Source organism: Lagenorhynchus albirostris, chromosome 6, assembly GCF_949774975.1.
Source record: "Lagenorhynchus albirostris chromosome 6, mLagAlb1.1, whole genome shotgun sequence".
NCBI classification, from domain to species: domain Eukaryota; kingdom Metazoa; phylum Chordata; class Mammalia; order Artiodactyla; family Delphinidae; genus Lagenorhynchus; species Lagenorhynchus albirostris.
Window position 1 is genome coordinate 102049583 of NC_083100.1, and position 13598 is coordinate 102063180.

Here is a 13598-nt window from a genome sequence, read left to right on the forward strand (position 1 = left end):
ACCAAATAGAGAATAGCTGTAGGTGTTCGGACGGGAACATGTTACTCTAATTTCCCATCAGGAGGAAGAATTAATCAACGGCTCAGCATGCCGCGCCGGAACCAGAATAGGGCCTGAAGCAATCCTGAGGTTTTCAGGCCAGCTCTCAAAAAAAGCGAGTTGAAAAATGGAGCTCAGGGGCACTGCAATTCACAAACCTGCAGAGTTACAAAGGACAACTATTGTCGAAAAATATATTGAGGTAAGGCAAAGAAGAGGATTTGAAACCAACGCAGAATTGCAGGAAACAGGTTTCAAGAGGTAGATTGGAATCTCCTTTAAAGTAGGAAAAGCAGCAGAACTTCAAAAGATTGAAAGATTGGAAAAGATTCAACCTCCTCAGGGGTTTGTGGATGCTGAGCAGGAGGCTGGTGCTGGGGTAAAGATTCAGCCTCCTCAGTGAGCTCTGGATGAGGATTTTGGCCTCCTGCTGGGATGGAGAAATTTCAGCTTCCTCTGGGGGCTCCATAGTTTTATCTGGGCTCCCAAAAAAATCCCTAGGTAGGCTCTCCTCAGGGTAAATGGCATCCATACTGGGATCTAAATAATCACCCTGCAAATGTTGTTCTAGACCCTGAGTGTATTTTTTGAAATTGGCCTGTAGTTCCAACAACAACTTTGGCAAGCTGTTGATGCTGAACTACATCTTTCTTCAGGTTTGGGGTGAACCAATAAACATCATTGGTTTTGACCTCTTACTACCTAGAGGTGGAACAAGTATTTCAAATGATTGGTGACCTTCAGCCTGATCTAGACCTATGTTTTTAGTCTTATTTTTGTGTCCAGAAGGCAGAACCAAGGGCTAATTCTGATCCCAGTCTAGAACTGGAACTGCCTCTGGGAGCTTCTGCACTGGAACTGCCTCTGGGAGCTTTTGATGTTGGGTTTGCTTGTTATTCAGATCCTGATGTGGAACAGCAAACTGATCTGGCCCTGTAGGCAGCTCTCCAACCGAATCCGTGTCCGGGTATGGAACCTCAGTCTCAGTCAACTCCTGATGAGGCGGGGCCAACATCTGCACTGGAGACGAGGACGTCAAGTAATTAACCCCCCAGCTTCTGCCAGGGATGTAAGGGCATGGGGCAATTTGGGAGGGGTTCTGAGGCGTGTAAAGACAAAGCCTCGTTCAGCCGTGCGGGGTTGGGGGGTCACCTGGACAGGGCCCAGGGCCCACTCCAGAGGCTGAACTGCCTGGACTAGAAGCCACCGTCGTTGCCATGTGAGAAAGAGACGTGGGGCGCAGCCACGACACAGAGGCGCAGCTGCGACATAACATGCGGCGGCTCCCAGGCGCAGCGACCCAGGCCAGTGAGGAGCCGGGGCCACATCCGCCTTCAGAGCCAAACCGAACCGCTATGCCAGCGCCGCGATGCGAGGGCTCAGGTTAGCAACTGCCTGCCCCGACCCCGCCTAACGTCCCACCCTTTATTTATGAAGTCTTTAGTTATGCCACCATTATTAGGCTCGTGCAGAGATCCAATCCGCGCCACCAGAGTGGGCCTTTTTCCCAGACTCCCCAGGGCGCAAGCCATCCTTCCCCTTGCAAAGGTGACAATTACCTACTGCCGGGCCCTCTTCCAAACCCCTCCCTGCCCACCCTGGCCCCAAACAATGAGGCGGGATTTGGGCTGCAGACCCGAGTGCAACAAACTCCAACAGCCCAGGGGTGAAGGGGGGTGGGAAGGATGCAGAGCTTCCCGAGGAAACCAAAGGACCTGGCATTCTGGGAAATTCAAAAGTGCTAGTCCATTTCTGGCAATCTGAACTCTTCCTCCTCAAAGCTGAAATCTGAGAGACATTCTTCCTCCCTTGGCCACACGGCTGACATGAAAAGTAGCTGACCTGCAAAATGATCACCAGTTAGGGTGGCAGGAGGGGGACACTCCTTACAATTATGCTAAAATGTTGCCATTTCCTGCAAACTCTCAGTATTCACGTCTCATGATTCATTCACCACTCTATTATAAGGGGGTCACCACTGAATCAGAGATGACTCCAGAACTTCTGTAGGAGGGATTTGGTGCAGGTGAGCAATTCATTCTGGGAAAGAGAGTCTAAAACCAAGTGAATGGCTCTTTGCATTAGCATGGGAAAACTTCCCCCATCCCAAATTGCCTCAACAGAGCCATTAATCTAAAAAAACTACAGTGTCACTTTCCACAGGTCTACCCTGTGTGCACACATGGAGAAGACACTTAGAATGTTAAAGTCAGCATATTAAGTAATTTTCTTAAAATACTGTAACTAGCACCCAGTTTACTTTCTTCACAGTTCTTTTTATAATCTATTAATTTTACTCCTTTTTAATTGTCTGGTACACCTTTAACACCTAAACTCCAAGAGAGAAGGAGCTTCATCCTATTTCCAGTGCCTAGCACATAATGGTTTCAAAACGGAACTGATTCCAAGATTGGCCTCATTTAGGAGTGGATCTGTTGTTATAATCAGGTTTCCAAAATCTTTAGTATCAATACGGAATCCTTTCCTCTCACATTTCACAGGAAGCTAGACTTCTTAAAGCCCAAACATGGATACGTTTGAAGTTTCCTTGACTGATTTAAATTGAAATGAAATAATTATTTTGTACAGGAAAAACTTTCAAAAATTTTTCATTTTTCAGAACATAACCACCTTTTCTCTACTTTCTTCCCTTCAAAACAAACTTTGCAACATTGGGGTGACTTAAATAATCAGAAATCTTGCCCCAAATTAAGCTGTTAATGGTATGAAACACATTTTTTGCTCATTTTAAATAAAAATCCTATATGCAGTACATTAATGTTTTCTTTTATAAATTACATTGACAACTTAATCCCTAATTCGAGGTATACCATATAACTGGTTTACAGAAAGGTTCTTTGGCAAAATATTTAACACAAGATATATATGAGATCTGAGTAATACACCTTACTTGAAAGGCATGAATAGTTTTTAAACAGTGTAGCATAATCACACTTAAGACCATAGTTACTTTGTTCCCAAATCCCTGCTATTCTATTTGAGGGGAGTTCTAAAGGGTCTGTGTCTTCTCCTGTGTCCACAACTGTAGACGTACACTGATGGCCCTCAATCCTGTTCTCCAAACTTCAAATAAGGGGCCAGAGACAAGGCTCGGAACTTGGGAAAGTCCTAGAAATTTCCTGCCTCAAAAGCAGTTTCACCTTTCCTAAGGAAGACAGAGATGAGTAGACAGGACGAAGTCTTCCAAATCCTGCTGGTTGTTTTGAATTATGGCTACACTGGCTGTGTACCCCTTGAGCTTTTATCTCCACATACTTGAATTAAACCCCGTAGTTCCTTTTCGGTTGGAGCATCTGTGACCTCTTCACAGGGTCTAGATGCCACAGCTGTTTTACCACTTTCTGAAATCAAGTTAACAAGGATCAATCCAGAAGCTTTCTTGTTCTAAAACTTCCTGTATACAATGGTAGCACCCAATAATTAGATATTCTTTTGATCTCTAAAAGCAGAAAATAAGAGCATTTTCCTAGAAGTTCCCTCATCTGACACTTCAGTTTTTATCATAACTATTTGTGAAAACATATATAAGAAGTGTCAACGTTGGTTCATAAACTTTACAAACTTAGAAATAAGAACTAAGGAATAAGGACATAGAAATAAAAAGCTGTAGAAACAAAAATGTTCAACCACAATACAATTAAATAGGAAGGCATTAGGTGCAGGTCAAAGTGAGCTCAAACCTGGGATAGATACCACTGGACTATAATAGATACTTCCTATTAGAAGCAAGAAAAGTGCCTACTCCTTGGGACCAAACTTCTACCAGATACAATGAACAAAGCTTTAGAGACAGAGACAGAGAGAGACAGCATTTGAACATTCTACTGGCAGAAACTGGCCCCTGTACATTTTGGACAATACAGCTTTCCTCAAGGCAAGCAAGGGCCACCAGGCTTTTTAGTCTAAGGAGTTTTTGGTACATATAAGGAGTACCTTGGCATATTAGGCACAAACAACCCAGTCATTTAGTTTGGTTCTTAAAGGTTGTTACCCAGAGTTGACAGCTGATGGAGATTCTGACTGATGACTAGGGAAATCAAACTTCACTGGAAGGATAGCACAAGCTGGAAGGCCAAGACCAATCCAGGGTCAACTCTTACAAGCAAATAAGGTCTCTGACAACTTAGCTAGGATTTATCAGTCTCTCAGCCTGCAGGGCTGTGAAGCAGGGGAGCAATTCTGTTCCGGGAATCTACTAATCATAAAGTTTCCTTTGGGCACAGCCTGTGACATTCTCACCGCTGTATAACCCGATAGGGAACACAATCAACGCTCTTCAGTAGCATGACCAGTTTCAAGGCTCACAAAAACATAGCCGATTATTATATAAGAATCATACTCACCCAATATATCAGAAATGAAAACTGAAATTAAACTGATTCCAAAAACATAGTCTAATAAACTCTTCAACAAGAAAACAGCAATAATAATAACAGTCAATATGTTTTGTCTGCTTACTATGTTTCAGGCATAGTTCTAAGCTTTTTAGATTCATCATCCCATTTACTCTTACAATATCCCCCATTTGGTGGTAAGCTGAATTACTAACCCTATTTGCAGATAAAGAAATTGCAGCTTAGAGATATTAAATACCTACAAATGTCTCTGACTACAAAAATCTAAAATTGCAACAACAACAACAACAAAATCTAAGAGACAAGGTTAGGACTCAAACACAGGTGTCCAAGGCTTATAATCACTACACTATTCTGTACGATAAGCAAGCAATTGAGGAAGAAGTGGATTAAGCACTTTCTGTATGAACTGAGGCAAGTCATTCTACATCTAAACACGGGACAATAATATATGCTGTCGTTTTTCTCATAAATGCCACAAAGAACAAATGGAAGACTCCTGCTGTGAAAGCATCTGGTGAATGAAAGAATATGTAATGTTTTAGATAACCATTATTTTCATCCAATTAACTTTTCAAGTAAGTTTATTTGCTCACTGAAACTGAAGTACTTCAAGGACAATCAAAAAGGTCTTACCTAAAACCACAATCAGCAATTTCGGGAATGCATCTGTCATATCTTCTGAATAGCAAGCTTCTGGGTTACCTTCCTTCCTATACGGAATGATAATGACCCTAAATCCAACCAAAACAGATGAATTTAAAATGCCCATATGAATAACTGATTTCTAGGTTATATGTTTAAAACTAAAAATGCATCTGTGATTCTTAGATCATAACCTCAGTGATTAAAGGCAGGCACAACACTGGGGTACGGGTGAATGTCTCTGTTGCAGGTATACCCTGGCATGGCACATTTTTACTGCTCAGATCTATTCTGGAAGTTCCTAAAATACTCCATGGCAAATGCAAACCAAAACGTGGCACAAATCTCATATTACTCACAGATTTCAAATACACAAGCTGAGGCTACACTGCTACAGACCCTGCTCTCGTGTGCGTAAAGGGCTGGATTCATACAGTGAGATAGATTTGGTGGTAGTGCAGATGATCTGGCCTCTCCTCAAGCATCACCCGCTCAGGCGAATGGTGGAGCCTCCTCAACCCAATTCGCTAACAGCCCTGCCTCTGACTTAAAATCCTAAGGCCAAGTGCCTTGAATTCTAGGAAAAAACTCAGTACCAATCGGAATCCCCTTTCTAGGGATCTACATTTACATATTCTGCTCAGGCCCTTTTGTAGGAGGCAAAGGACTGAACATTTACACAAGAGTTTATTTCAATCTTTAGACAATGATTTTGTTGGAATAACTGAAGGCCAGAAGACATGTGTATTTGAAGGACTATTTTAGCACAAAAATAATTATAAACCAAAAAAAAAAATTCCTAACTAATTTTCCCTCCTCCTAAGCTTCTTGGCATGTAGTCATTTCTAAAATTCTAAAGTTTAAGGTGCTGTCAGGTATCGCCTAAGATAAAAACCTATACTGTCGGGCAGAAAAATTCTGCCCAGGGCTTGAGTTGCTTAGAAAAGGTGATGATGTATCTGAAAAGTGGAGTTTCAGAAAGAAAGGAAAAAAGAGAAATCCCACTCGCTCACCACCCCACACACTCACACACTGGAAAACAGACCTTCTTCCAACTTATCCAAAGGTTCCTCAGCCATGCCAACTCCAGGACTCCTGCACTCGTGGGAGGTCAACACCACCTCTAAAGCACAGAAGAACTTCAGGCTTTGCTTCTGAAGTGGTGTCACAATATCTGTATTTTCCCGTTCTTCAAGGTTAGAAAGATCCTGAAGCTGTTAGGATTTTGAAGTAAAGGCTAGACTTCAACATATTCTGTTGTTAGAAATAAATACTAAACTCCAGCAATCCCAGGTAATAGTTTAGGTATGCTATCCCTTCAAAATCAACTGAGACTTGCAAATGAATGACTAGATACAGACAACTATTTTTTTTATGATATACCATACAAATACTGGGGAAAATTATGGACACCACCATCCAAGTCATTGAGATTATCACTAATTCTAGGTGGCAGGCCAATGCTCAGATACTTCCATGTGGAAGTATCTCACATCTCCTCCCCATAGCCCTGTTCTATTCTTCTATCTAAAGTCTAGGAGTTCAATGTTGAAAGGAGTCTGGTTAGTCAAAGAAAATCTAAAGAGTTTACCTTGATGATCCTTTTTGACCACCCACCCAAAGTAGTAATTTGCCAATTCTTGGCATCTGGAGCTCTTTAGGGCAAGTGTATTATTTTGAACCGCCTTAGGTCTGGTGCAGAGATGAACCTAAAGACATAAAAGACCTAAAAATATCACAACCCTACATAGAGACTCATTTTGGATATAACTGAGATTTATCAATACCAATTTTATAGAGTGGTTGTGAAGATTAAGTAAGGAAATTTTAAGCAATGAGTTCACAATGATCCCTAAATAAATGTTATTTATTATTTTTAGGTCAGTACTTTTCTGCATCATTTCCAGGACTCCTGATTATCCAGAAGGTTCCCTGACCTCTGGTGGTGAAAGTAATGATGAAAGAACCAAGGAAGCCCAGCAGAAGCCTATTATGGGGCTGGGGGTAAGGAAAAGAAGTGAACTGTTTTACTCATCTCATCATGTAGCTCCTGCTTGAGAATATGACCTGAAGAGGAGATAAGATGGACCTGCCACCGAATTAGGAGCTTAATCTGTAGCACCCCCTCCCCACATTACTAACCCCTGTTAGAAGAGGGAATACATATACCTCTATGAATGTAAATAAAGGAACCAAAAGAATTAGAGGTTCATCTGCATTAACAGGCTTCTTTGAGAGTGCAAATATTTCCAGTCTTAACTCTCTAAAGAACTTACATATTACTGCGGAGTTTTTATATCACTAGTTCTTTCTTAAATGTCCATTTCCATTTTGAACAGGGTATAGTATATAAATATAGTCATAAAAATTCAAATAATACAAATAAAGTCAAAGCATTGTTAATTCTTTATTGATTTGTTTGTGCATCTTCTTCTGTCACTAGTTTATGAGCTCCTTAAGTGCTTGAAGGAACCATATATTATTCTTTCCTTGTTACCAGAAATAAGCATAGATCATGGCATACAATAGAGGAGTGATGGTCTGTTGACTGAGTGAATGAATGAGTATATAAGAAAATGAAATTACTTTCTCCAACTGAAGCTGCCTGCTGGGAAGGAGAAATGAAGATTAATTTTTAAATGTTGAGTGTCGCATGGGATGCTAGGCCCTGTACGGTGAGTCTAATGGAGCTGTCCTGGACAATTAGGTATCTTCAGAAAGGCTCTGAGCCCCTAGGTAGTAGAGACAGCTGACATCTGGGATAACCTTGCCACAGCTCTTGCTGGCAATCCTTTCCCTTCGTGCTACTGAGAAAAACTCAGATGCATTAGCCCTTTCCTTCATTTTATTTTAAGATGTTATTCTCTTTTCTGTATTTATAAAAAGCACAGGGGAAGTAAGATAAGAAGTATGTATACCTGCCAATGAATAAAATAACACATAATTGGAACTTCCGTGCTGCTGCAGTGGTTAAGACTCCGTGCTCCCAATGCAGGGGGCCTGGGTTCAATTCCTGGTAAGTGAACTAGGTCTCACATGTATGCTGCAACGAAGAGTTTGCACGCCACATTTCAGGAGCCTGCAAGCCACAGAAAAAGGAGCCTGCCTACTGCAAGTGGGGAGCCCACGTGCCACAACTGGGGAGCCCTTGAGCCGCAACTAAGTAGCCCACCTGCTGCAACTGAGACCCGGTGCAAGCAAATAAATAAATAAAATTGAAAAAGAACGCATAAGTAAAGTAGGGAAAAATTTCGGCGTTGTGGGTAGTAAACTAAGGCTCTGCATTAAATAAAGAAATCTAATATGAATGCCCTTTCCTCTCAACTCTATAGTGACTTGGAGAACATTTTCTTCATTACTCTATCAGTGACGGGCTTTATGCTGTGAAAATCTCACAACCTACACTTATGGAATGGTCTTAATGTCCAATATAAGAAAAGAACTCATTACTCACAACTGATACCAAGTAACTGTTTCATAATCTTTCCAGGACCATCTGTAATATCTGAGTGGTTATGTGAAATGGTCGCAGGGTCTGCAAAAAAAAGAATGCCTGAAACAAAATCATTTCAATCCCAGGGAGTACAGCCAGGATTGAAGAGGGTGTTAAACAGGGTACAGAAGTGGGAGGCAGTGTACATGGAGTCCCATCTGAGGAGAGTTCTCAGATTCAATAAAGGTGAAATCAGTGAGTAAAGAAATATGGGTGAGAAGAGGCAGCAAGGGCAGTAGGAAGTAGCCAGAGCAAGAAGCCAATCAGAGAAGACACACAATTATAAAGGGAAAGGTCTGGGAAATCTAAGCCTCACTCACTTATTCAGAGGAATTGGAAAGGTCCTTGAAAAAGGAATGGTGGCTGAATGGAGGCATATAATGAAATGTTAATTCTGGGGAAGTAAAATTGGATGGCATGTTGATATGAAATAAGGTTTCTACAATGCATTAAAGAATATTTTAACCATTTTCTGGAATCTGAAGGGAGTTTTGAATAGGCAGTTTGAGAATGATGATGATGATGAAGCCTCCTTTATGTTACATCTGACAAAAGTTTGTCAAGCTCGGGACTTCCCTGATGGCACAGTGGTTAACAGTCCGCCTGCCAGTGCAGGGGATACGGGTTCGATCTCTGGTCCAGGAAGATCCCACATGCCGCAGAGCAACTAAGCCTGTGTGTCACAACTACTGAGCCTGTGCTCTAGAGCCTGTGAGCCACAACTACTGAAACCCGCGTGCCTAGAACCCGTGCTCCGCAACAAGGGAAGCCGTCGCGATGAGAAGCCCACGCACGGCAACGAAGAGCAACCCCTGCTCGCCTCAAATAGAGAAAGCTGGCATGCAGCAACAAGACCCAATGGAGCCAAAAATAAATTAATTAATTAATTTAGAAAAAAATTGTCAATCTCACACATTTAAAATCCACATAAAAGTAAATATAAGGAAGACTCTTGTGAAGATTTCTTAAATTAAGGGGCAGCATAAAATGACATGGGGTTTAACATCAGTTAAGTTTGGGTTTGCCCTCTACTTTCCACATTTACTGTCATGAACCTTAAGTAACTCACTTGACCATCCTGCGTTCGAGTTCCTTCATCTAAAAAAAAGAAAGAAACAACTGGGGAACTAGGGGATCAGTGGAGCAGTGCATCTGAGAGCATTCTCTACACAACAGTGCTGTACAAACGCTGGCCTTTTTTTTTTTTTTTTCTTCTTTTTCCCCCTAGGATCTTAGTTCCCAGACCAGGGATTGAACCCGGGCCCTCAGCAGTGAAAGTGCAGAGTCCTAACCACTGGACCGCCAGGGAATTCCCGATGGCCTATTAGTTTTAAATTCAGCACTTCATCCCAGTAGAGTGAGGAATTCCACATTTGGACCCACCTTCACTGGAGATGTGTGAAAAAGCTGCTTCTGGTCGCACGCCTTTTAGGTGCTGTGGGCATCCCTTGCTGAATAAAACTTGATGATGGCATAGAACCCAGGACCGGCCACTGCTGCGTTTGGGAAGACTCGGACCGAATACAGAAGGTCAAACCAGGAGAAGACTGTGAAGACAGAATGCTGTAGGGTGATCCCACGCTAAGTAAGTGCAGGAAATTTCAGGCCCAGGAAACCAAACCGCCCATTCCCTTATATTCCCCCAGCCCTTCGCCACAGGTAACTGTGGTGAGGCTGCAACTCCAAACACTTCTCATTTCATGAACAAGTTCCCTCTGAAATCCTAAGCTTCCAGAAGCATTAAGAGGCAATGCCGTCTGTTGGGAACTATCTCTCAAAACTCTATGGGGCGAGCTGACTGCTCAGGTCGGCTCTAGAACTAAGAATCCTCTCAGCGGAGACCACAGGCAAATAAGGTGCTGAAGCAGTACCCCAGGGTGCCCAGTTACTGGGGCGCGGGGCGGCTTCCTCCACCCCTCCCTCCACTCCGGCTCGTCTCACTTGCAAGGCCTCGGCCGTGGGTCCACAGCTCAGCTCCCACACCAGCAAGGTTTTGTCACCCGCAATTGGAACCGCAAAAGGTACCAAGTGCAGCATTCTACAGTCACCCCGTGTGCGCAGCTCAGGGCGCAAGCGGACTGCTCCAGGAAACGCGAGCCTGCGCTTTTTAAAAACTTAGTGCCAATAAATCTAATATATAGAAAAATAGTTGAAAGCCCCTGAGTGTCTTGTGGATAGAAAAGCTTGAGATTCAGAGCAATTTCAGAGCTGGACAGTCTAAGAATAAACTAGCTCTCCATTCCATTAGGAGGGCTAGGTAGCAGCTTCTGGTTATGGAACCAGAAACTCTCAGGCTCCAAATAGGACATAAAACAGCATCACTTGTACTCTTTATAAAATTGCGGAAACAAACAAAATAAACAAAAATATATTTACACTTGTCCTATAAGACTAAGGGTACTTCAGACCTAATGTATATAAAATCAGTTTACAAACTGTGAGGCACTATATCAATAAGTTCTCATTTGCAGAGGGCACAGCATAGGATATGAGGCCAGTAATGTTAATTCCCTTCCCCCATCCATTCCTTTCTCTTGTTCCTTTATGTATGCGGATCAGTTACATTATTAAGCTAACAATGTAACTGAGCTATTATTAGCTTAATAATGTAACCAAGAATCTGATTTTTAGCAAGGGGGTAGGTCTTAGAAACTTAGGGAGCTGGAACTCAGAATGTATGAATTAAAATAATGCAATTACATCATGAATTTTAAAATTTATCATCATTGATTAAAAATTAAAATATTAAATTAAAAGTTTATTATCCCGCAATTGAGACTCACCGCAACATCTGACGTCTGACAGGCATTCACTGTCACAACACAGCTTGACTGTCTTACAGACAACCTCAATAATATTTTTAAATTGGCAGAGGCAGCAGGCCATACGGCTAGGTAAGATCCTATAAATGGAAACACAGGTAATTAAATTCGTGGTAAAAGAGTTACTTGAGTAGGTAGAAGAGGTAGGCCAAGGTCACCACAGACCAGTGCAAAAAGGAGTTCTTGGGGCATATGGACTGGAGAACTGAATAGGGGCCAGTTGGACAATTGCTGCTCTTGACTGTTGTAAATAAATATAGAGGAGGAGAGAGGTGCCCAACAGAAGGATTAGGATGGCAGTAGGTATGGTATGCCTCGAAAAAAGGGAATAGGGATTAGAATTGGGTGACATTGATCTGTAGTTTAATTCAGAATTATCTCCTTCCAACCCGAAAGCCTCACTTTGGGTTGAGAGTACACAGGAAGAAGGCAGACTTCTAAGAAGAGTCTGAATAAGACCGCACCTTCTGGAGTCCCTTTCTCCTGTCCTATTTGTGAGTAGTAATATATTAGAAATTATTCTAGTAATAAAAAAGCATCGTGTGGTTAAACAATAACAGAGATCGCCTTGGCCAAATCTGGACAAAAGGAACATTCGAAAGAATAACTTTATAATAAAGTATAACATAGTTAATTTTTAAAAAAGCATATGAGTTCATAATGATACTCAAAATGAAAAGTGGGGGAGCTCTTCTTTATAGAATAATGTCAGCTAATAAATGCAAAAGGAATGATAGAATTAGGAAAGTGTCATTTTGCATCTATCAATGTAATAATTGATTCAGACAGGGATTATTACTGATGCACAGTTGGGTGAAGAGTTGTTTGAAAGTAGGATCTTCACTGATCCCAAAGTATCAACCCACATATGATTTATCAATTACCAAGGGGAAAAATAACTTTACAATGGAGAGATATGGAAGATACCACCTTAACCAAATGATCAGACTTAGCACTGGGCCACCTGAAGTATGAAGAATACATCACCTGTATAGTATCCTTCCCCAAAATATTTATTTGAATCTAATGAGGAAACAGACAAATCCAGACTGTGGCGCAATTTACACAACTGGCTTAGACTCTTCAGAAACGTCAATGTCATAAAAGACCAAAAAAAAACAATAGTAGGGAAATATTCTAGATTAAAGGAAACAAAGACGTAACATGCAATGCCTAATCTTTAATTGCACCCTGTATCAAAACAAAACAGACTTAAAGAATGTTATTGGCTTCTGGCCAAGATTAAGTTACAAGGACCAATTTAACCTCCCACCTGAAACAATGAAAACGTCAAACAGAACATATGAAACAACAGTTTTCAAGAAACTGGATCTCAGGCAATAAAGTTCAATGATTCCCAGGAGATGGGAAATAAATGAAGTGATCCCTATAATTGCCCTAACTTACTTCTGAGTTTCCTGATCATGGTACAGGGAAGAGAAGTCCAGGCAGAGACTGGTGGACTCCCTGACTGAGGAAATGGAGCTGACAGTCTGGGAAAACCAAGGTAACTAGAGTTCACAAAGCAGAGTATCAGAGACAAAAGAAGTGCACAAAGAACTCTAGAGATATGCAGAGGGATCTCTTGAGAATTCAACAAAGTATTGGTCAGTACATTTGTGTGAGGAATTACTTGATGCCAGGAAAAGGACCACATGGAAGGATTAATAATAAGAATAACTGGATATCACACAGGGTTGTAGGAATAATACCTGTTCCTACAAGTCAGACTGTAAAACCTCATGATACGCAGAAAAGACTTGTCTCAGTAGTTGCAAATAATGAGCTCCAGACTAAAGGCTACTTGGACTCCTACCCAACGAATCTAAAAAGTTAGACCTAAAAGAAAAAAATTGTTTTGAGTAACTTAATTTCACCCAAAACAAAGCCCAAGCATTTTACAGGAATATAAATATATATAGCACACAAGAAACTAAAACTCACAATATCGGGGATCATATGTAAAACTGGCAAGCATGCGATGAAGTCGGAAACTATGATCCATACTGAGGAGAAAAGGCAATCAATCAAAACTAACCCATAATCTATACAGATGTTAGACCTGACATTAAATAACATTTAAAAAGTTATTATACATGAAGAAAAGTTATTATAACTGTATTTCATATGTTAAAAATCCCAGACTATACATTGCAAATATTAAGTACAGGCATGGAAAATGTGAAACAGACCCAAATTGAGCTTCTAGAGATGAAAAACCAC

General features: G+C 41.3%; 1 pseudogene; it reads right to left on the bottom strand.

The window, feature by feature from the left end:
* Positions 1 to 1780: 1780 nt before the first annotated feature.
* On the bottom strand, positions 1781 to 10590 carry LOC132521862 (RAD52 motif-containing protein 1-like; annotated as a pseudogene).
* Positions 10591 to 13598: the final 3008 nt, after the last annotated feature.